The sequence below is a fragment of the Oncorhynchus mykiss genome, chromosome 23, assembly GCF_057628025.1.
Source record: "Oncorhynchus mykiss isolate SJ-2025 chromosome 23, ASM5762802v1, whole genome shotgun sequence".
In the NCBI taxonomy this organism is placed as follows: Eukaryota; Metazoa; Chordata; class Actinopteri; order Salmoniformes; family Salmonidae; genus Oncorhynchus; species Oncorhynchus mykiss.
In genome coordinates this window covers 14,292,723-14,305,654 of record NC_143044.1, presented here as the reverse complement: position 1 = coordinate 14,305,654, position 12,932 = coordinate 14,292,723, and positions in this window count along the sequence as shown.

Sequence of the window (12,932 nt, the reverse complement as noted above, 5' to 3'; positions counted from 1 at the left end):
GTTGAATTGTGCATCTAACCTAACGGTTCTGCCGCTGTCCCCCAAAAGCACCTGAAATTTAGGCCAGGCTTAATTTTGGGCCTACTTTTTTGCACGGTCGCTGCGGTCAGACAGAGCGAGCTACAGTCAAGTGGGGCATCCTCTTGAACTAGACACGGCCTAAAGACTACGGTGATGCCATTTGCCAACGATTTCAGTGTTGATTTCAGTCTGTCATGTTGGTGATGATTTATCACTGTTTGAACTTTTTGCAAATTTTCAAATGTCAGCCAGCAAGTCAGCGTCCATCAGTCAATAAGATATCATTCTGACACCAAACGGATACAAACTGACACCAAACCCACTTTGTCCAACTCGTTTAGAAGGCAAATATCACATATTTCATAGCAGGCCCAAATTCACAGTGCCTTCTGTTAAAACTAAAATAATAACTTAAAACACATAGTTACGTTCTAGCTGCGGGTCTGTGTTTAGGCCTAGCTGAGGCTACCCTGAATCACGGGTTTTGGCTCGATAGGTCATTCGGAGCCCGAACAGCGACCTTAATTAGTACTGAAAATTAACTTTTTCCGGACTTTGCTATGGGGTCCCTGAAAGAGCTATAGGACAGAAACTTTAGGGTCCGTCTCTATGGGCCGAGGCAGTTTCAATGCACCTTAGACTTGTGACTCTGGCCTGATTCCATGGTGTATTTTAAAAACATTTGTGGATGTCTAGTAAGGGACCGTACATTTGCAATATGGAGATCCTCATCAATCATACAGCAAATGCCATTTGTTTCCCTTATGTAGGTCATGTCACAGCATCTCAATTGGGTTGAAGTCATGACTCTGACTAGGCCACTCCAGAAGGCTTATTTTCTTCTGTTAACCTCACTTGGGTAGGGGGCAGTATTTTCACGTCCGGATGAAAAGCGTGCCCAAAGTAAACTGTCTGTTACACAGGCCCAGAAGCTAGGATATGTATATATTTGGTAGATTTGGATAGAAAGCACTCTAAAGGGTCTGTGAGTATAACAGAACTGATATGGCAGGCGAAACCCAGAGGACAAACCATCCCCCCCGAAAAAAAAATTCAGCCTACCACTATTTTCAATAGCTGTTACTTTTAATATAAGACTAAGTTCCCAGATTGCAGTTCCTAGGGCTTCAACTAGATGTCAACATTCTTTAGAAAGAGTTTCAGGCTTGTTTTTGGAAAGATGAGCCAGAAATTGTAGTTTTTCTAGGTGTCTCCCATTTTGACAGTAGTGTTTCCAAGCGTGTGAATGAGAATGCGATATATGGATATAAAGAAGGACATTATCAAACAAAAATACAATTTGTGATGTAACTGGGACCTTTTGGAGTGCCAAAAGAAGAAGATCATCAAAGGTAAGACATTTGTTATGTAGCTATTTCTGGCTTTTGTGTCGCACCTGCCTGGTTGAAATATGTTTTTCATGGTTTTGTATGAGGGGCGCTACTCAGATAATCGCATGGTGTGTTTTCACCGCAGAGCCTTTTTGAAATCTGACACAGCGGCTGGATTAATAAGAAGTTAAGCATTATTTTGATATATTACACTTGTGATTTTATTAAAGTTAAATATATATAATTCTGTAGTTTGAATGTCGCGCCCTTCAATTTTACCGGATGTTGGCCAGGTGGGACGCTACCGTCCCACCTGGCCATAATTAAAGCCATTCTGTTGTTGATTTGCTACTGTGTTTTGGGTCGTTATCCTGTTGCATCACCCAACTTCTGTTGAGCTTCAATTGGCGGATAGATAACCTAACATTCTCCTGCCAAATGTCTTGATAAACATGGGAATTCATTTTGCCGTCAATGATAGAAAATGTCCAGGCCCTGTGGCAGCAAAGCAGCCCAAACCATGATGCTCCCTCCACCATACTTTAAAGTTCAGATGAGGGTTTGATGTGGGTGTGCTGTGCCTTTTTCTTTCTCCACACATAGTGTTGTGTGTTCCTTCTTTCCAAACAACTCAACTTTAGTTTAATCTGTCCACAGAATATTTTGCCAGTAGTGCTGTAGAACATCCAGGTGCTATTTTGGGAACTTCAGACGTGCAGCAATGTTTTTTTGGACAGCTGTGGCTTCCTCTGTGGTTTCCTCCCATGAACACCATTCTTATTTAGTGTTTTACGTATCGTGGACTTGTCAACTGAGATGTTAGCATGTTCCAGATATTTCTGTAAGTCTTTAGCTGACGCTCTAGGATTCTTCTTAACCTCTGAGCATTCTGCGCTGTGCTCTTGCAGTCATCTTTGCAGGACGGCCAATCCTAGGGAGAGTAAAAACAGTGCTGAACTTTCTCCATTTATAGACAATTTGTCTTACCGAGGACTGATGAACATCAAGGCTTTTAGAGATACTTTTGTAACCCTTTCCAGCTTTATGCAAGTCAACCATTCTTAATCTTAGGTCTTCTGAGATCTCTTTTGTTCGAGGCATGGTTCACATCAGTTAATGCTTCATGTGAATAGCAAACTCACATTTTGTGAGTGTTTTTTATATTGCAGGACAGCTTTTATCTTTTTATCAGCTCTTATCTTTTGGAGAAGTCATTAGCCTAGGGGTTCACATACATTTTCCAACCTACACTGTGAATGTTTAAATTATGTATTAAATATAGACAAAAAAATACAATCATTTTTGTGTTATTAGTTTAAGCACACTGTGTTTGGCTTAGTGGGAATATCATTAGGATATATCTATTAGGATATATCAACAGGACAATGACCCAACACACCTCCAGGCTGTGTAAGGGCTATTTTACAAAGAAGGATAGTGATATGGAGTGCTGCATCAGATGACATGGCCTCCACAATCCCCAGACCTCAACCAAATTGAGATGTTTGGGATGAGTCGGACCGCAGAGTGAAGGAAAAGCAGCCAACAAGTACTCAGCATATGTGGGAACTCCTTCAAGACTTTCGGAAAAGCATTCCAGGTGAAGCTGGTTGAGACAATGCCAAGAGTGTATGAAGCTGTCATCAAGGCAAAGGGTGGCTATTTGAAGAATCTAAAATCTAAAATATATTTAGATTTGTTTAACACTTTTTTGGTTAATCCATGATTCCATATGTGTTATTTCATAGTTTTGATGTCTTCACTACAATGTAGAAAATAGTAAAAATAAAGAAAAACCCTTGAATGTGTTCTAAATATTTTGACCGGTGTTGTACGTGAAATAATGTAGGGTTGAAATTTTGCCTTAGAAACAATTACCCCCCAAAAAATCATATTTTCTACTTTTGTAAAATATGTCTTTTTAACTTTCATTTCGAACCAAATATGATCTTTGCCTCAACATCAGTAAAATACGTATTTTCAACGTAAATTTGCTCACCGCCCACTGGGCATAGACTTCAATTCAACGTCAATTCCACATTTGTTCAGACACGGAAACGTTGATTTAACCAGTGTGTGCCCAGTGGGTGGGTTGTTTCCCTGTTCATGAGCTTTTTCAACTCTTTTTCTGCTTCAGGTAATTGTCTGAACAGACTAATGATGCAAACGCAGATTGAGCTCTCTTCTTGTCTCCATCTATTCAGCAATGGTCTACTGATCATAGAGGACTCTAATGACAGGATGTGGCTGGCTCATTGGGCTTAACTTGTAAGGGGTGGTGGTGGGGGTCAGTTGGTTCATGGAGTAGGAAGAAGTTGACCCTAAACACAAGTCTTAGGTCAGTTATGTGTATTTTTCCCCTCTAACGGTTTTGGTTAGGATTTGGCGATGGAAAGCTGATCCTAGATCTGTGCCTCTGGGCATCTTGTGCCCTGAGTTTGTATAACTGTGTTTGATGAGGCACACTTGGTCTCCATCACTGGTGAGCTGGTTGCAGCCACTGTTTTCCAGACCTGTGACTGGGGTCTAGACTTCCTCCAATCAAAGAGGCAATCCATCCCAAGACAAACAGACAAAGTGATTACAATTAAGCACTGCTGTTATTAAGGGACATGCTTCAGGCAGATTATGGGAAAGAGGTGAGTCTCTAGTACATATACAGTGGGGTGAACAAGTATTTGATACACTGCCGATTTTGCAGGTTTTCCTACTTACAAAGCATGTAGAGGTCTGTAATTTTTTATCATAGGTACACTTCAACTGTGAGAGACGGAATCTAAAACAAAAATCCCGAAAATCACATTGTATGATTTTTAAGTAATTAATTATTAATTTTATTGCATGACATAATTATTTTATACATCAGAAAAGCAGAACTTAATATTTGGTACAGAAACCTTTGTTTGCAATTACAGAGATCATACCTGTAGTTTCCTGTAGTTCGTGACCAGGTTTGCACACACTGCAGCAGGGATTTTGGCCCACTCCTCCATACAGTAAAAAATTAATTTTTGGAGGTTTGTATCATTTGATTTACACAACATGCCTTCCACTTTGAAGATGCAACATATTTTTTGGGTGAAACAAACAAGAAATAATACAAAAAAACAGAACACTTGAGCGTGCATAACTATTCACCCCTCCGAAGTCAATACTTTGAAGAGCAACCTTTTGCAGCAATTACAGCTGCAATTATCTTGGCGTAGGTCTCTATAAGCTTGGCACATCGAGCCACTGGGATTTTTGCCCATTCTTCAAGGCAAATATGCTCCAGCTACTTAAAGTTGGATGGGTTCCACTGGTGTACAGCAATGTTTAAGTCATACCACAGATTCTCAATTGGATTGAGGTCTGGGCATTGACTAGGCCTTTCCAAGCCTTTTAAATGTTTCCCCTAAAACCACTCAAGTGTTGCTTTAGCAGTATGCTTAGGGTCATTGTCCTGTTGGAAGGTGAACCTCCCTCCCAGTCTCAAATCTCTGGAAGACTGAAACAGGTTTCCCTCAAGAATGTCCCTGTACCTAGCATCATCCATCATTCATCCAATTCTGACCAGTTTCCCAGTCTCTGCCGATGAAAAGCATCCCCACAGCATGATGCTGCCACCACCATGCCTCACTGTGGGGTTGGTGTTCTCAGAGTGATGAGCGGTGCTGGGTTTGCGCCAAACATAGCATTTTCCATGATGGCAAAAAGCTCAAATTTAATCTCATCTGACTAAAGTACCTTCTTCCATGTGTTTGGGGAGTCTCCCACATGCCCTTTGTCGAACACCTAATGTGTTTGCTTATTTAAAAACAAATTCTGGCCATTCTTCCGTAAAGCCCAGCTCTGTGGAATGTATGGTTTAAAGTGGTCCCATGGACAGATACTAAAGGGTTAGGGTTATCTTTGGTCTCTTTGTTGCCTCTCTGATTAATGCCCTCCTTGCCTGGTCTGTTTTGATGGACGGTCCTCTCTTGGCAGGTTTGTTCTGGTGCCATTTTCTTAAAAAATACATATAATGGATTTAATGGTGATCCTTGGGATGTTCAAAGTTTTGGATATTTTTTTATAACCTAACCCTGATCTGTACTTCTCCACAACTTTGTTCCTGAAAAGTTTGGAGAGCTCCTTGGTCTTCATGGTACCGCTTGCTTGGTGGTGCCCATTGTTTAGTGCTGTTGCAGACTCTGGGGACTTTCAGACAGGTGTATATTTACTGAGATCATGTGACAGATCATGTGATACTTAGATTGCACACAGGTGGACTTTATTTAACAAATTATGTGACTTGGTTGCACCAGGTCTTATTTAGGGTCTTCATAGCAAAGGGGGTGAAAACATATGCACGCATCACTTGTCCGTTTTTAAAATGCTTTATTTTTAAACAAGTTATTTTTTTAATTTCACTTCACCAATTTGGACTATTTTGTGTATGTCCATTACATGAAATACAAATACAAATCAATTTAAATGACAGGTTGTAATGCAACGAAATAGGAAAAACGCCAAGGATCAATACTTTTGCAAGGTACTGGATATACGGTGTGTGTGTGTGTGTGTGTGTGTGTGTGTGTGTGTGTGTGTGTGTGTGTGTGTGTGTGTGTGTGTGTGTGTGTGTGTGTGTGTGTGTGTGTGTGTGTGTGTGTGTGTGTGTGTGTGTGTGTGTGTGCTAAGGTGTGTAGAATCAGAGCAGGTTGTCAGTCCAGGTCAATTGTTCAGCGTTGTCAGAAGCCGGCAACAAAGACGGAGACAACATGGAGATTACGGAATAACAAAAATATATTTAGTAACTAAAGTAAACTATAAACAAGTAACAATGGTTTGAGTAGTCAGTAGAGTGAGTAAGTGGTTGCGTGCATATATGTGATAATGAGGGGTGTTGAAAGGTGTCAAAGTAAACAAACAAAACAGCCACAAAAATGCCACAACCAAAATCCAACAGTGTGTCTGCATGGAGAGAGTCTCCTCAATTAATGGGGGAAAGGTGTATTTATCCCCAGGACACACTAGAGCCCAGGTGTGTCCCATTCACTGACGTCCCTCCCGGCTCCACCCACCGACATCCTACTAAGGAAAACTACTACTACTACCTACTAAAGAGCAAAGAGAAACAATTTGGCAGAGTGGGAGGGTCGTCACAGCATGGCTTGTAGATAGAAACTGTCTCTGAGCCTGTTGGTATCAGACTTCATATCGTCTGCCCTGATGGAAAGGAGTGAACAACTCGTGGCTCCCTCAGGCACGGTTTCGAGGAGATGGCCTGGATGGGTGCGATCACGTTCCCAGTGATGTACTGGGCCATCTTTACCAGGGCCTTGCAGTCATAGACAGAGAAATGCACGTACCAGGCCGTGATGAAACAGATCAAGAAGTTCTCAATGGTGCAGCATTTGGAGTATTTTGTAGTATTTGTAGAAGAGGTGGAGAGGGGTTATTTGGGTTTGTTCCATGTCGGCATTGGGGGATCCAAGGAAGTTACCTGGGAGACCCCCACTGATGTCCTAGGAAATTGTCTGGGGGTCCAAGACAATCATTTGGAGAACTCTACCATACCAAGTCTGTTGTTGCCATAACCCTCACTTTGTGTCCACACCCCAGCTCAACCCTAACCCCTAGCACTGGTGCAATGTACTGCATACAGTTATATTACAGTTGTAGATATACTCACAATTGTCAAAAGACCTGTAGGCTAAGTGATCACTTTATACTTTATTCATCACAGTTCGTCCCCTAGCGTAGCCTGCATATCCTAAAACCATATGCCATCCTATACCTCTTCCCAACAGCCCAAATAAAAATGCCCATCCATTTTGGCTTCAGAAAAAGAGGATCATTCTATTTGTGGAATGTGTTCTGACGTCTTCATAAAACAGGCTAATTGCAGGATTGTGGTCCACCTCTGCCTTGTTTGCATATTTGTTAATGCCATGCACATGTGGCCAATGGCAAGCTTGTATATACTGTTTCACCAGCTGGCACCACTCACTCAGCTGTAAGGATGGTTTGTAGTCTGCTGACATGTAACATATAGGGGGAATGCTAGACATGGTTTGGATATTTGCACTGCCATACAACTTTGATGCTATATAGACTATGTAGATAGTCCGGGTGGCCATTTGATTAGTTGTTCAGCAGTCTTATGGCTTAAGGGTAGAAACTGTTAAATATCCGGTCTATGACTTGGGTGACTGGAGTCTTTGAAATTTGTTGGCCCTTCCTCTGACACCGGCGGGTATATAGGTACTGGATGTCAGGAAGCTTGGACCCAGTAATGTACATGGCGTAGAGAGAACATCCTCTTTGAACAATATACAGGTAACTGACAAAATAAAAGGGAACACCAAAATACAGTGCATTCGGAAAGTATTCAGGTCCTTCACTTTTTCCACATTTTGTTACGATACAGCCTTATTCTAAAATATATTAAATTGTTTTTTTCCACTCATCAATCGGCACAAAATACCCCATAATGACAAAGCAAAACAGGTTAAAATGAATGTTGCAAAAAGACGGTACTTTTCCTGGTGACTTCAACCCCCTTTCAAAACAGACAGAATTTATCTTAACTAAAACAAGATTTTTTCCCCTAGAGCAAGTCTTAGTTACATCTTTTCCATTTAGCTAAGGAGTTTTGTGCTTGATGGATAATTATTTTTTAAGTTTGACAATGTGCACAACAATTCCGTAACTACAGTCGAGCCTCCTCAGAGGAGGAAGGGGACGACCATCCTCCTCATAGAATTCAATTTTTAAAAAAGTGAAACATTTTAAAAGTTATCATTTTTTGATAAATCTACACAACCTACAGTAACAGTGAACAGTTTGGACACACCTACTCATTCCTGGATTTCCTTTATTTGGACTATTTTCTACATTGTTGATTAATAGGGAAGACATCAACACTATGAAATAACACATATGTAATCATGTAGTAACCAAACAAGTGTTAAACAAATCAAAATATATTTTATATTTGAGATTCTTCCAAGTTACCACTCTTTGCCTTGATGACAACTTTGCACACTCTTGGCATTACCTCAACCAGCTTCACCTGGAACGCTTTTCCAACAGTCTTGAAAGAGTTCCCACATATGCTGAGCACTTGTTGGCTGCTGTTCCTTCACTCTGTGGTCCAACTCATTCCTAACCATCTCAATTGGGTTGAGGTCAGGTGATTGTGGAGGCCAGGTCATCTGATGCAGCACTCCATATCACTCTCCTTCTTGGTCAAATAGCCCTTACACAGCCTGGAGCTAAGTTGGGCCATTGTCCTGTTGAAAAACAAATGAAAGTCCCACTAAGCGCAAACCAGATGGGATGGCGTATCGCTGCAGAATGCCATGCTGGTTAAGTGTGCCTTGAATTCTAGGCACACTGTCAACAACAAAGCACCTCCACACTATCACACCTCCTCCATGCTTCACGGTGGAAACTACACATGCGGAGATCATCCGAGATCACCTACTCTGCGTCTCACAAAGACATGGCGGTTGGAACCAAAAATCACAAATTTGGACTCATCAGACGAAAGAACAGATTTCCACCGGTCTAATGTCCATTGCTTGTGTTTCTTGGCCCAAGCAAGTCTCTTATTATTGGTGGACCACAGCCAGTCTATGGTGTGCCTGTGCCCTTAGATTTGACCCATTGGAAACAAGCCACAGCTGGGTACCACATGGCATCATATATCTGCTGCATTCTATGTCCACATTCATATGAAGATGAGATGACTGTTCCCCCGAGTTGCTGTCTCCCACTTTTTTTCACTTTATCTCTCTGTTTTCTTCGCACTTCACCTCTCTCTCTCTTTCCTTGTCTAAGCCAAAGACATGTTGTTAATTTATATAGAGGCTACCCAGCAGACACGTGCTTTCTGAAGTGGAGAAAGCGTTGGTTCATACAGTTGATGAATGTTGGAATGCGTTTGGTCATATTAATTTTGCTGACATGATCAGACCACAGCGATGCATGCTCGCCACGCTAGGAAAATACAAGCCCCCCGGACAATGGCTCTGAAGTGTGAAATTCTCACTAAATCAATATGGCAGCTTTTTCATTTATCACAGAAAGGCATAGAAGTGCACATGTAGACAGCAGAACAACAGCATCACTAATATTAATGTTATAATAATTAAGTATTGAAGCTTCTTTGGTTGCTAATGCATTAACTGGTGTAGACCATAATGCTTGAACTTTTGTTTTCAGACATTGTCTATATTCAAAATGTGAATTCAGCCATTTCACCAAGACAAGAGCAAGTAACAGCGTTGATGTGTACTGTTCATCAAACAAATTTAAAGTGAAAGTCAGTGACAATGTAATGCCAATATCCAAAATAGAAAAATGTCAGTTAGCTGGAGAAGTTCCCAACGTTTTTTATAAGGTCAACCACTAGAATACATCTTCATTCTCATTAATACGTAGAGTTCATGTAGAATATTAACTAACGTTGATTGTACATTAATTAAATCCATGTCTGGCTAAATTGCTATAGTTACCATAAGGCTAACCACTGAACTAATAATACGTCTTAGATCTCATTAAATATGGTCACACCAGGGACATGAGGGACTCTATGACTGTCGCCGTTTCCAGCAGTCTGCAGTGCACTGCATACCAGTCTGGCTGTGGTTATACTAACAAAGACAGTAAATCATGACTCAGTGTGAGCCAAATTTGTGGTGGGTGAAAATAAACTGGCCCTGGGTTTATTGAATCGTCGTTGACTAAACCCGACCCATTAACACGTGTGTGGGAGAGAGTCACAGTGGCAGCTAGAGAGAGAGCGGGGAGGAACGGGCATTTAATAAAACAGGCTATTTAAGTGCTATTAAGTTTTGTCTCGTTTTGAAACTGTAAAAATATAAGAAAGAGAAATAGCAATATTGAAACGTCAACTTCAGAAAAAAATACCTGGATCCATGGGTAAAGCCACTTAAGAGTATTGGGATGCATCCCTTCATCTTGCAAGGCCTGATGGTGCCACACTGTTCTCCTTTTTACTTTATACTGTTGCTTGTACTTGATAGTAAAAAATATCACTAAGTGGTTTCAAAAGTTCACCTGTATTTATGACATTTATGTAATGTCATGTCTCTGCTTTCATTTGAGGACCAGATTGCACGGGGACACACTGACTCAAAAGTTTCCACTCTGGTTGGAAGCTAAGTTCGTGAGTCAGTATCAATAACGTGTTAGAGTGATCATGCCTCCTTTGAGTCTGAATACAGCTCTACAAACCAATCAGATTAACCAGGATCCCCTCACATATCATTTTACTAGGCCAGTGGGGATGAGGCGAGGCTTTTCCTCAGCTCTTTCTGTTAGGGAGTCTCATCTCTGTTTGTTTGTTTTGGAACAAAGTATGCCATACAACTGCAAAATTTTGCAAAATGCAAAATGCAAGTCCTTCCAGGTTGAAAGCGTTGGAGTAACGAGGGGTAGGCCTTAAAAAGAGCGATCTACTGAATGACACATTATAAATGTATTATTGACACAATTATCTTCCCTGAATATCCAGTGTGATACAACGAGCCAAGGTATTTGTGAACAGTAACCAATATAATTCAGAATTCAACTAGAATAGACATGAACAGCACAAATACTCTACAAGCCATGGGTGTTATTAAATAATGTCTCAAGTCTCTTTTGTTGCACAAACAAAGCGGGAAAGAGTCTCCACCACAATCTGTGGCTGCTACTGTGTTTTTGTCTCTGCTGCTCCACTTTTCTGTTCTAACCCTTTGAATCATATTGTTTTCTCTCTCGCTGCTTCAGGTCAAATTATTCCCTGGCTTAACAGAGAATGGTTCTGTAGTGGCTCTAGTAATGTCATTTTGTATCTGCTTTGGTGTGCTTCCATCCTGTCCATCATATTACCTGAAGTCTGCTTAGTTGTGTGATGGCTGGAGCAGGCTAAGCGAGCTCACTGCTCCCTGCAGTCTAATTAGATGTAATTGCTCCATTTTGTAGTGGTGCCCGCGTGGAGAGGGGAATCCTTATAATAAATGAGATTGCGTGAAGGGTCCAGGGATCACAGACGCCAAAGAGGAGCCACGAGGAGACGACTCCCCCTGCCCGCGCTCATGTCACCTCCCTTGTCCTGAGCAGACCTAGTCATTTCTCCCTCCACCCCTCTCCTTCCTTCCCTTTCTTCCTAGTGTGGCACACAGCATGCAGCATGTTGAGCCATTATAACTGTTTTTTGGGGAAGGCGGGCATGTGTACAGATAGGAGTCTATCTGTGCCAAGCACTGGCCATCCCACCGGCCAAGTGTCCTTTTGGGTGGTGTTATAATTTTTTTTTTTTTGTAAACAGTTTTTGTCGTTGTTGCTCTGAACCCACTTCCCACAAGTCGTCATGACGTTGTCAAGTTTGCCACAGCGCCAACCCCACCCGTTGGTTGTGCCTGTTGGTCTGGCCTGTAAGGAGCTTGCACACACACATGTTGCACCTATTTCCCAGTCTGACCCTGTTTCCCAGTCTGCGCTGTACAGAGATTGAGCACACCCGTTATCCAAACATGCATGGCTTGAGATGAGGTCACCAGTCGAGTGTGTGTATCTAGCTACCTAGTTTAAAATGTCAACAGTACTACCATAGCAGCATAACATTTTATTAAGACTTGATAACACTTGATTTACCTCATCAATATTCAGTCTGGTTGACTGATACATGCAGCATAGAAAGGAAGGAAGAAAGAGCTAGAGAGGAGCGGCTTCATCAACGACCCTCCGACTCCACTCCATCCCTTATTCTGTCGGAAGTTGCACATGTCAGGGCAGCAGCAACATCGGTAGTCTAGACAGGTAGTCGAGCTAACCACCATACACTAAAATATCCACATATACCACAAGCCAGCCAGCCATATATCATGAGTTAAAAGATTATGAATATTATATTATGTTGTTATTATTTAAGAATTTAAGAGCATTGAAGATAAATCACAATCAGTAAAACAAAAACAAGCTAGCTAACTAGCAGATTTACATCAACATCAGTGATCAGCTGACAGCCCACCCTCTTTTCCAGATGTCAGTCATGTCTTTAGAAGGCACTGTAACTAGCTTGCTTACACTTTGTGATGAGTGTGTTGTTCCAAAAAGGTAAGGATTTTGAAAAAAAAGAAGTTTTACAGTCAATAATTTGGAACCAAATTCCATCTCCCCATCCATTCATCGTCACTTCCTGTTGAATGCGGAATGAGGAAGAGCTCAGTTTGTTGTTTTGTAAAGCTTGTTGTTGGCATCAGTTGCTGGGACTGCTACCCTCTGTCCAGTGATCATGCCGACCAAGGCCGTATCTGAGGAGCTATTTTGTGTAGCAGCAAGCCTAGCTAATCTAGCATGGTTTTCTTGAGGGCTTGAACGCAGCCAGTGACGTGGTTAGCCATTGTGGCTGGGACTGCGGATTGTCCCGGGCTTGTGGCTGTCTAGATCCCTGCTTTTTGTTGTTGTTTTCAATCTTCCCTGTGACCTGTCTGGAACTGCGAGGAGTAACAGTGTAACCTACGTTGCTAGCTACCGTGACAATGACCAAAGCTGTCAGGAGTACCGTTGAGGACAGTGTTGTTTCTCTATCAGAGGTGAGGGATC